This window comes from Crocodylus siamensis, chromosome 3 (assembly GCF_052110815.1).
Source record: "Crocodylus siamensis isolate JL-2025a chromosome 3, ASM5211081v1, whole genome shotgun sequence".
NCBI lineage: Eukaryota > Metazoa > Chordata > Crocodylia > Crocodylidae > Crocodylus > Crocodylus siamensis.
The window spans coordinates 4,487,881-4,499,917 of record NC_143397.1 but is presented as its reverse complement, the minus strand read 5'-3'; the positions used below and the strand labels follow the sequence as shown (position 1 = coordinate 4,499,917).

The window sequence follows — 12,037 nt, the reverse complement described above, 5'->3', positions numbered from 1 at the left end:
AATTTGAAATGTAGTAAAACTGAGACAGTAAGCAAGATTTACTATTTGCTATCTATTATCTTTATCCACTCTGAACGCGATACCCAAAAATAGCTTTAGCGCCAATACAAGAACACCCACCTTTAAAGATAAGTCTGTACAGGTGTAAAGGAGCTAATGCAGTGACGGCCAGGAAACAAGCACACCGTGCGATCCCGTTACCAGCTGGTAAAGGAAGTTTAAGTACGATTCCACTCCCCTGAGTGCTAGTGAGGCTGGAGTGTGGTGTTAAGTTCTAGAAACCTCATTTTAAAATAATATGCACAAAATAGAGAGGGTGAAGAGGAGAGCAACAGGGACAACAGGAGGATTAGAAAACATGTAGACTGATTGTTTGAAGGAACTGGGTTTGTATAGTTTGAAAAGGAGAGGCCAAATTTAGTCTGGACATCAGAAAAACTGTTAGGTACAGACTAAGGATGTTCTGGAGTCTCCTTCACAGCAAGGTTTTATGAGCCGGTTAGACAGACATCTGTGAGGACAATCCAGGTGTACTTGATCCCATCTCTGAGCAAGTGGTGGGACCCACTGACCTTTGAGGTCCCTCTTTCAGCCTCTCCTCTCTGATTAGGCTGGCACGTGCACAGGCTTCCCCTGCATTTTAATTCCATGTCAAGGACTCCAGTATTTCCTGAGGTTCAATGTGATAGCAAGAAAGAGCAGATGGAAAAGAAAGAGACCTTGGTGTCCTTTGGAAAATGAACAGGAGACCTGACAAGGTGCTGTTGCCCAGATGAAAGCCAGAAGGCAGACAACGGGAACAAGGATGATGCAACTGGATCTTGCACCAAATAAGCAACAACAACAAAAATCTATATAAAAGGCCCAGACAGACTAACACAGAAAGGAACTGAAATGGGAGACCATGGTTTCCGAGCCTGACATCTGTTCCAAGCTGCTCACAGCCTTATTCTCAAGTCTAACCAGCTCCCATTCAGGTTAGGGTAGGATAGGTTGGTATCTACCTCAATGGGGAGGGGGGAAGAAAAAAAAGACTACCAAGCACCATAAAGAGTGAATCAGGCTAGGTTTTCATTTGGTTACCTACCTAGACTTAGTTTCACCACTATCAGCATACCAAGTAACTTTGGATGATTATACATTAAGCAAAGCATGACGGGGAAAGCAAACTAAAGGAGGTAAGTTAACACCGTTTTTCCATAGGCGGTGACAGTCAAATATGTACTGATCCACTCTGAGTTAACTTATTTTGAAAATTCCCTTGAAAAACAAGAACAGTTGTGTGCCGAGAATTGCAAATCTAGCAAATTAGTGCTTGCATGCGTTCCTACCTACCACTGGGCTCGTCAGAATTCAAACAACATTCTCTCCGAAGTCGGCCTTTTAGAGCTCAAACAACAAGACAAAAGGGTAGATGCCCCGTGACCCCTCTAAATAGTCGCTTTTGCTGAGATCAAACAGAAACCAAATACATATGCGATGTGAGCAGGTGGGGAATTCAACTGAAGTTGGCATTGAAATGATTTATTCTGGAGATGAGAGTACTGGGGGGAGATTTGATAACACTCTTTAAATTCCTGAGAGGCAGTTACATGGAGGAAGGAGGCAAATTATTTTTTGTGGCTGGGGGTGGGGGAACAGGACTCGGAGGGATGGTCTTACCTTGCAGCAAGGGAAACCTGGTTTGGTTGCTACGAAGAGCTTTCTTACTGCGTAGGGAGTTAAGCATTGGATGCGATCACCTAGAGAGGTTGTGGAGTCTCCATCCTTGGACATTTTAAGAACAGGTTAGTAGACAGACACTCGATTGGGGAGCGTCTAATCCTCCCTTAGTTGGGGAGGATCAGATCTCCAGCGGTGCCGTCCAACCCTACTATTCTATGAAATGTTACTATTTGCTGACACGCACTTTATAGTGAGAGCTGATATTCACTGTCCTATTTAGAGAGATAAAAGAGCTATGTCATCCATTGGCCAATTACAAATTTTCAGTGCCAGCCTCTATACATTTAGGAAGCCCATGTTGGCCAGAAGTTTAATTTCCTCCAAGAGACAGCTGTCCCCTGTAGACTCCTTGGTATCTGCATATACGCTACCCACCAAGAAATCTCTCTGCCATGAAAATAATCATGATTTAAAAGCTATCAGATGGTGCAAAGCCTTTGGAAATAATAAAGTCAACACGTGCACACAAGTAAGGACTGTGTTTTGGTAAGAGGCGATCTAAAGGTATTTCCATAGGAGAGGAACCTCATAAAGACAAACCTGGTGAATCCCCTGGTTGTAAAAGAAAGGAAAGGAAAGGTGCACCCAAGCGAGTGCATTCCAGCAGAAAATGTCCTTGCCATAGAGCCAACCAGCATTTAGATTCTGTTAATGATCCCATCTCTGGGAAATAATTCATAAAAAGTAAACAGCAATTTTCATGTGCCTGCCCTTTTGATCTTACATTTGTAGGGAGTATCCTGAGGCTAGCTATCGGCGCCCCTGTGGCTCTGGCTGATTGACCTTAAATCTGCCCCTCAAGTAACGATCATGCCAAGGAATGACAACAAGAACTGTGTGTAGGCAGACATTTCAATGCAATTCTCCTAAAGGCAGGCTGGCTCATTGCAGCTGTGTCAAAGAAAGTTTCAGACAAGAAAAGTAAAAAGCTTTTAAGATGCACTGTTTATTTTGGAATAAAGCAGGAAACCAGACTAACCCCTAAGAATTCGACTGCCAGGTAGTTCTACACTAGCTAGGCAAATGCTGGTAGTAAGACTGGAGTGGCATTGAGACTATGATGGTCCAGGAAATGGGTAAAAGACAAGGATTTTTTTTTTAAACACATGTATATCTTTTATTGGACCTACTGTACAGAGCAGCATTTAACCTTTTTTCATTTGTGGACTCCTAAAAAATTTCAAACAGAGGTGCAGACCCCTTTGAATAGCAAGTGTGGGTATTCACATACTTTTGATTGATCAGTCATTTTTTGCAGACCGCTTAGACTCCCAGGGGTCTACGGACCACAGGTTAAAAACTACCGGTATAGCGCCAACAACTCTCCCAACTAGACGGATGGTCCAATAAGAGATTTTGCAAAAAAATCTATGCCTCTCCTGCAAATACCACAGTATGGCAGGGAAACGGGTTAAGCCACTGCAATGAGAGAGGAAGAACTGGAGAGAAATTAGGGCAAAAATAGCACTTGGGCTCCCCAAAGGTCTTCATGTACTTACACTGTACCCTAGGACACATCTATCAATTCTCATATCCCAAGTTGATGTCTTTGGGAGCTTTTTCCGAGTGCATGACAGCCGTTCTGCCAGAAAACACCAGATAAAAAATAAACTTCAACTCTGATGACAGAAAAAAATATTTGTATACAGTAAAAACTAAAAATTGTAGTGGCTGTATATGATGCTGTAATGACACTGTTAAGGAGGAGTCTGACAGGATGGCCTTCACTGGCGCGAGCTAGCACAGCTGCCATATTGCGCACCATTATACACATGATCTCCAGATCTAGTTTTTTCTCCAGTCTTCCCTTGCACCTCGTTGATTGGGACATTCACCTATTGAATGAGGCATTGGGCAGACTCTGCTATGGTAGAAAACTTTTGATTACTTGCTCAAATCAAGGTTTCGGTTCATGATGGTGCCAGGGGCCTGACGTGACGAGGAAGAGAATTTATGAGAAGCAGGTCCCACCAAAACTACCTTCAGGTCGGTGAATGGAGTATGACCACTTTCAGACAGATGGTTTGAAGCACCTGTTTGTTCAGGGGTGCATGGCTGACTTTCTTGGTGCACCCATGCACAAAAATGCCATGAGAGGAATGCACTATACCTCCTGTTGATCACTAGCCCATGACAGAGGCAGGCTGCATTACACCTATGCAGAATTCACAAGGCAATTTCAGTATGATTTACTACCATGCATGATACCTTCTGAAAGAGAGGGTGAGTGACTGGTGTGCAGACTGGCTTAGACCAATGGTCAGCAAAAGCTCTGCATATCAAGAAGGGTCACTGCACAGCCTGTCAGCACAGCAACTGAGAGAGAACAAGTCCACAACTGTAATTAATATTCTTGAATAAGATCATATTGGGCTACGAATGTTAGCAACGATTGGACTTGGTGTCCCTCCCCATACTGCTCATCTCCCAACTGTAATTCAACTCATTAGCTACTCCAAAATGGCCCTGCAAATAATTAGACCCTACAGAGCTCAGATACACCTCAAAATGTACTGGGGTGACACCCCATGGATGCTTTCTGCAAACACGTTGAAGGGAATGACACAAAAGATTTGGAGTGACAATCTGTTCAAAGGACAAAGATGTTCAAAAGCATCCAGAGAACACGACTAGGTTGACAGAGGGGCATCTTCTGGAAGGAAACTCCCAAACTTCGCAGTAAACAAGCAACTTGGCTCTGTCTTGGGAATGCCATGACTTTCCAATGGCGAGCTTGCAGATGCAACAAACCAGGTGGCTATTTGTGTAGCCTACCCTTTAAGATGCCACTACATGCCAGCATTGATTAGATAAATACCGCTGGATTATTCTGAGCAGCACAGGCTGCCAAATTTTGTAAAATCCATTCCTGAATCCAGAGCAATTATTTCAGGCTATAGCTCAGGACAAAATGTGCCTTTGACATTGTCTGGAAACACAACACAAGAGGCGAGGCTTGGGGGTGGTAGGGAGGGGGAAAGAGAATTAGATTATAGATATTTGTATCTTTGCAGCCATCCCACCTCACTGTTTTCTCATCACCTCTAATGTTGCAAGAGGAATAAGGAAGTCAATCTACATGACAATGCCCCAAGCAAGCAGATGTAGAGGCAGCCCCTCTCACTTCACACCCCCTCCAAACTCTGAAAGCTGTGATTATAGCATCTCTTTGCAATGTAAAGTCTTCTGTGTCCAAGTTTGTAAACCCCACCCATCACAGGGCTCCGGAGTGACTGCTTCCGAGAGCTAAGCTTAAGTCTGTTTTTATAAAGGCTTGTCACAGGGACTGCACCTGTGGAGAAGCAGAGAAGAGCAATGCTTTGAGGATGCAAATTTCTAAAGCACTTGGCACTAGTCTAAACCCACTCCCATCGAAATCAGTGGCATAACTCTTAACCTCAGTGAAAACAGACATAGGCCACTGCTGAATGCTTGCTGAAACTCTTACCCTGAATTTCCTATATGAGTCACAGTCCTGCAGTTCTCATAGGGTTTTACAAATATTGATGAGTTTCACATCTTCTAATCCTGCCAAAGGTAGGTGATGGCTAGAAAATGTTATTCAGAGGTTTGCTTTTGGGAATTAGCTTGTAGGTAAAACAGACATGCATTAGAACAAAGGTCTAGAGCAATGGCAAGGGTTAACTGATTTCTAAAAGCTTGTTTGTGACGGTTTCCTCAAGGCCCACTGTGTCTGACACACAGGCTTAGATACTGAAGACCTGGACTACATGGTTCTGTAACAGAGATAAGGGACTCTGCAGCGTTGGCACCAGCTCACAGTGCCCAAGTGCAGAGCCCTTGGGATTTCCGGTTTTGTGGAACAGACCAAATTAGGAGAAGATCAGTTAAACCCAAATTAGGATGTGTGCATGTAATGGGTTTGTGAAACAAGGGAATAAGCTGACAGGACAGAATGTGGACAGTATGGCGACCACAGGGAGAGCAATCAGCGACGCCCACAGATGAAGAGTCTTCAGAGGAGAGAAAGAATACAAAAAGGAGGGACTGTAGAGCAGCAAAGGGTCCCCAAGAGGGGAACCCAAGGCCAGCATGGACAGAGGGCACGATACCAGCCCATCTCACCCACCCCAATGGAGGGGCTAAGGAGGGAAGGGGTCTCGGCTTCCTGCCTCCGGGCTGCTGACATCTGACATTCTAGAGAGGACCTCAGAGTGAAGCTCATGTACTGGCCAGACGTACCTTGACCTGTGACCCCTGGGACTGGTAGATATAGAACTGTTTGCATTATTCCTGTCTGCTATCACTGTGTATAAGTAACATTCACCTATTATTAAATGGAGAGGTCGTGGTCAGCCTGAGGGTTTGGGTCCACCCAGAATAAGGTATCTGGGTCATAAATCCAGTGTCAACAGTAGGGAGAACACTGCCTCACTTTCTCCATCTCTTATTAAGAAAGAGGAAGCAGAAGAGGCTTCCCCTGGGTTACATACAAAGTCCACAGTATGGAATGGGAGTCACAAATGTGATCTCCTCAGAAGACACAAAGAAAGATCCAGGGGTGAGCAGTTATAAGAACCGAGGGAACAAAAAGGAAGGAGGACCAATAGTTCTAGAACTTGCCTGTGTTCAATCAGGTATTTAAAATGGGTTTACTTTAATTAGCCAAAATGCAATACAAATTAAAACTGAATTTCTTGTTCACAGTATATTCATTCGAGGGAGGTGATGCAGCTGGGTATTTCCAGAGCAGTTGCAAGTGAACGCAGATTCAGTTCTGCAGACTTGAACAGAAGCCAGTTTTCATACTTCTCCAGAGACTGAAAAAAATGACTTGGCAGCAGACTGTCTGAGTGCAAGCCCTGGCTCAAAAATACTTATGAAGCAAGACAAACCTGTGGTGATTGTGACTCAACTCATTAAAATCACTAAAGATTATTTAAAGTCCTGATGCCTGACATTCAGGTCCTTTATTAGGGCTTTCTTTTTTAATGACTGGGTAAAGAAGTTACAGGCTCAAGCTGGAGATGAGAGCTTTTAATACTCCAGCTGATCGTTAAGTGACCAGTAAAAGGATTTCAGTGCTGCATGATATTTTCAGCATGAAATGTTAAATGTGATCAAACTGAACCATTTCAGTTCCTAATTCCTGAATTCTGTTCTTTCTGATGACAGAACAGTTGTGTTGCTACAAATGCCCAAGCCCAGCTTCCAGTCTCAATAATGACCAGAAGCAAAGCAATCAGATCTCTTGAATCAGTGTCTGTTTTGGGATACGAGATAAGATTAATAGTTTCATGCTGATTTGCCATTTCCTAGAGTGGTGTTAAATTACAAATGTACAGGGAAGAGATATGTACTGTATGAAGCATTCTTAGAAAAGGGCAAAACCAGAGCGTGGCTATCAGGAGATAATACCATAAAACAATCAGAGCCCGCGGGGACAAGATCTGTGCTGCATCACGTGCATCAGAACATCCGAGGGTGCCTGGTTATTTGATGATAAGATTATCTAATGTTAATCTCACCTCTGGAGTAGCCTGTAATACAAATATTGCCAAGTTTCTCATTTTAATTATTGGGTTTCTGCAGAAAATTGCTTCAAATTCTGGTAGGAAACCCAATACCACACAGCATGATTTCTCTGAAGGTGGAAGCACTTCCGAGTCAACTTTGTGTACCCTGAAATATAAGGGCAGGGTATTCAACGAATTCTGAGATCATTTCGTTCTCATTCTATTAGCCTTCAGGGTCCCCGATGCCAAACGGTAGGCTGTTTCACTTGACAAAGGAACACAAATCATTCAAAGCCACTTTCCAATCTGCATCAAGGGTTCACATCTGATGCTTCAGGAAACAAAAACAAAAAAAGAGAGAAAAAAAAAAGAGAAAAAAATCCAACACTTCTATATGTAGGGATCTGCCCAAATCAAGGAGGCAGGAGGCCGATTTTGTGGGCAGATAATGGGCCCAGCTGCCATTTTCACAGGCCATCTTGGCTGTTCCCCTCTCTCCCAGCAGGCCTTCTTCCCTGCCGGCAGGCTATGCAGCTGGGCTGCAGTGGCCATGAGAACTGCCGGCTCCCACTGGGGAGCCAGCATTTTATTTTTTTAGTAAGGGCTGGTGGCTTTTTTGTGGATTTCACAAACCACGCCTGACTTTGTGATTTTTGCAAATTGAAATGATTCTGAAAATCACAAAGTGAATAGGTCCTTATCTACATGCAATCAATAGTGAAAATGGACATGGAAGGGAAAAAAACAAACAAACAAACAAAAAAAACTTTCCTTAACTTGATCGGCTTCCTCCAGCTCTTATAGCCAACCATAAGATTCTTGCAGGACTGACAAAAATCAATGTGTGATTTTTGTTTGGTAGTTTCTCTAGAGCCTTCCAGCACATTATCAAAGAACTAACCTCAGTTGATATCACTATTAGAGAGAAACCTCCCTAAAAATACATAATCCACATCCTAATCCTCATACTTGTGAAATAACTTATGCAAATATCTTTTTCCTGCTATTCAAACCACAGTAGTCAAATGACTGCAGAGCTGCACAGGCTAGTTATCTTTGCAGGACTCCAATTTCAGACAAGGAACTTCAGTTTTAAAAGAAGATACTTTGCAGAAACCCTGTAAGAAACTGTGCTCAAGGAAAAAATGTCTTAGCAGGAACAAAAAGAACCGAAAATGCAACACTAATTGAAAGAGGAAAAAAACTTTAAACATGAGAATTCTGCTAACTTCAAGAACCTTCACATGCTGCAAAAAAGGTTCAATTTACACTAAAATTGCACTCCTATTACAGCACCAGTTAAGGTACTGTTATACCCACAATTTAGGTCTGATGTTTTAAAATCATACATTATTACTGGTATATTCAACTTAAGGGAGCCACGTTACCATATAGGGAGACAGAAAAACTTCCAACATTATTAGAGTGCTGATTATTCCCATCTCCATCAGAACGGTTGTATCCTAACAATGTTGTAACTGGATGCTCCAGCATTTTAATGTTGATGAAATTAGAAAATAAAAAAGTGGTTAGGGCACGTCCATAACAAACTTAGTCAGAAGAAAATTTAAATGAAACCCTTCTGCTTCTATATCAGACATTTTAGATACGTACATACACACTGATTCCTCTTTCCTTGTTATATTAAAAAACACGGCTAGAGCAAAACTATATGCACATTTCTCCAGAGTTCACCTGTTCCTGCTGTTTATTTCTCACCTGAAGTCATAATCCCGTCTTTGACATCATAATCATTTTCACAGCCACCGATTGAGATGTCACAAACAGAGGATTATAGCCAGGTGGGGAACAAGCAGCAGGAACAGATGAACTCTGAAGAAACAAAAATCTTGTTTTCATGCAAATGTCCTTCATAATAGAGCAAAAGAAGAAAAATATAGAAACAGAAGATACTAGAAGCAGCACTACATTTTATCACAATATTTCCCAAACTTTCCTACAGGGTATCAGACACTATTTAATGACTGCTTACAAAATTATGGCTTTTAAAAGGGAAGTGTTGTTCTTCTACTGATTATTATTTTTTACCAATTTTTTCTCTTCATATTAGATTCATATAAAACAGTTAGCACCTCCTAAGTCAGGGGTAGGCAATTATTTTGGGTGGAGGGCTGCTTAATGAGTTTTGGTGAGCTGTCAAGAGTCATAAGGGTAGCCCCTCCCTTTGGCAGGTGCCCTGCTCCCTGGCTGCCTTCTTGAGACCAGAAGTCCTGCTCCCCACTTCTGGGCTTTGCCCTTGGAAGAACTCCTTTTGGGAAGGAGTTTTGCCATCTTGGAACTGAAAAAACACAAATTATATACTAAAAATCAAACATTGACAATTAACATTTTTTTTAATTGTCCTGATCTGTGTGCGTTTGGGTTATGTACACAGAGGTGATTGTGTAATAACTCACAATGAGGTCTTACCCTTGTATATTGTGGGTGTGTGGAGGACTGCAAGGGTGTGTGTGTATGTGCGGATGTGGGTGAGTGGGTATGGGGTGTCTGTGGGGTGTGTGGAGGGGAGGGCGGCTGGAGGTGTGTGCAGGGGTATGTGTGTGGTGGGGTATGTGTGTGTAGCAGTGAGAAGGCTCCCCCAGAGGCATGTGTGTATGTGGGCGCCATTCATGTGGGGAAGGGTGTGGGGTTTGTGGGGAAGGCGGTGCAGTGTTTGTGGGGTGTGTGATTCTGGGGTTTGCAGGGGAGGGTTTGTGGGTATGGTGGAGTGTGCATAGGACCCCCCCCCACGTGCCCCCCATAGCCAGTCATCACCTACCCCCGCACCACAACAGCCCAGAGCCCACATGCTCTGCAGTGTGGCCCCAGCCCCACCCCGCATTTGTTCTGGACTCACCCCCACTCACCATGGGGGAACATCAGCACCTTCCCCTTGCTGCTGCCAGGCGCTTCCTGCTGCAGCAGCCCAGAGCCCACGCTGAGCAGCCCTGTGGCTGCTCTGCACCGTCACTGCTGCCCTGCTGCACAGTCCAGAGGCAGTGGTGATAGCAGCATGGATGCAGGGCAGCCTGGCACAGGCTCCAGGTGGCTGTAGCAGGAAACACCTGGCAAAGGAAAGGGGGAAGGGGCCATTTTTCCCCATGCCAAGCAAGAGTTTCTGCCCGGCTGCACCGCTGCTCAGTACAGGTGAATCCAGACCAGCCCTGGGGCACGGCTATATGCAGAGCCTGGGCCAGGTGGGACTGATAGACCAACTATGGACCAGACAAAGACACCATGGGCCACATCCAGCCTATGGGCCAGATTTTGCCCACCCCTGTCCTAAGTACTTTTAATCTTCTAAGAAGTTGATAAACATTATACTTTAATAGTCTTCTGAGGCAGTTAAATATTATACTTGTTCTAAAGGCACAGAGATTTAAGCAAGGAAGTTAATGGAATTATTCAAAACCAAGGAAAAAGTCGCAGACCACTAGAGGCCTTGAGACCCCCTTCAGCCCTTCTATTTTTTTTTTATATCTGGTTCACATTTCAGAGGAGCTAGGCACAGCAGATCTCGTCTAAGCTAATGAGGGCTGTAGGAGCTCAGCATCTTTGAAGAATCAAGACTGTTGCCGCCAACTTTATACACAAATAGCATTTCTAAATTGAACCTTGGAAAACGCATTCTGGCTGGCAAATGAAATGCCGGTTTTCTTCATAGCTGAATCGAAACTGCAGCTGAGATTCAAAAAAAAAAACAAACAAATGTTGATGTAGCTAGCTCTACTGGCACCACTAATGCTGCTACATAACAATGAAAAGATACAACATTTCCAGCATCGTCTTTTATTCAGCTTTGAATACATATGGCAAAACCCTGGTATGTTCACCCCACTACCGTTATACCTTGACCCCCTAGACCAGCAAATTCTGTGTTCATTCTCAGCACTGGTTTTGCTCTTTTAGGGCAGGAAGTAATTATAGGCAAGGACTAGGCATTTTCCAGCAGGACTCAAGGACATGAGGTACAAGACATTTGAGCCCTCCTCACATTAATGCTACCTTTAGTGCTTGATATATGACGTTACATCTTTGTAAAGTCTACTCATAGCCAAAGCCTAATGTTCTTCAATTGCATCACCAGCTCCTACTCCTTTGTACTCCCCTTGTAACAACCTGAACATCCTCCCGATTAAGAAGTTAAACCACCAGTACAGAGATCATCCCAGTTTTTCCGCACTGAAACTGCGTGGACAGGACTTTAGGAGTTGGGGCATTAGTGTATAGATTGTTGTCTACCCCAATGCATTTATTAAAACTTAACGTTATTTATTCACTGATGGGTTTCATGGCTTTGAGCAAAGGAGTTGCCACGCAACTTGGGGCTTGATGAAATAATCCTCTAATGGGAAAATGCCCAATTATCCCATGTAACTACTGATGAAATGTATTTTATGTCTGATGTATATATTTGTTAAGAGGCAAAACAAGGCCGGACAGTTCTTCAAGGCTACATCCATTTGGAGGCAAATACAAAACAGGCATTCTTACCAGTGACAATGACTAGACAGAGAACATAATGGAAGTGTAGACAGTATAACACCCCGTGTCAAATACTTTAACCTCACAATTAGATTGAGCCTTTCCTATAAAGATATTAAGAGCTCCACCGTATTTGTAGCAGGTCAGTGAGAAAAGATATATGCTGCTCTGCTCACAGAGCCCCAGGTTTGGAACAAGGCCCCTCAAGTTTTCCAATGAAGAAATATCTTGTCCAGATGTGCACGACTCAGTTAAGAAATACGCTATACAAAACACTACGGAAAAATACAGACTTTCTCCCTGGGCCTTGGTAAGAACTCCGCAAGCTCTCACAAAACAGTTCACGTAAC

General features: G+C 43.5%; 1 protein-coding gene across 3 annotated transcripts in view; it reads right to left on the bottom strand.

Annotated features, from left to right (window-relative positions):
* KIAA1328 (KIAA1328 ortholog) overlaps positions 1–12,037 on the bottom strand; it is a 212,626-nt gene that overhangs the window by 75,452 nt on the left and 125,137 nt on the right. The gene's annotated exons all lie outside the window — the stretch shown is intronic.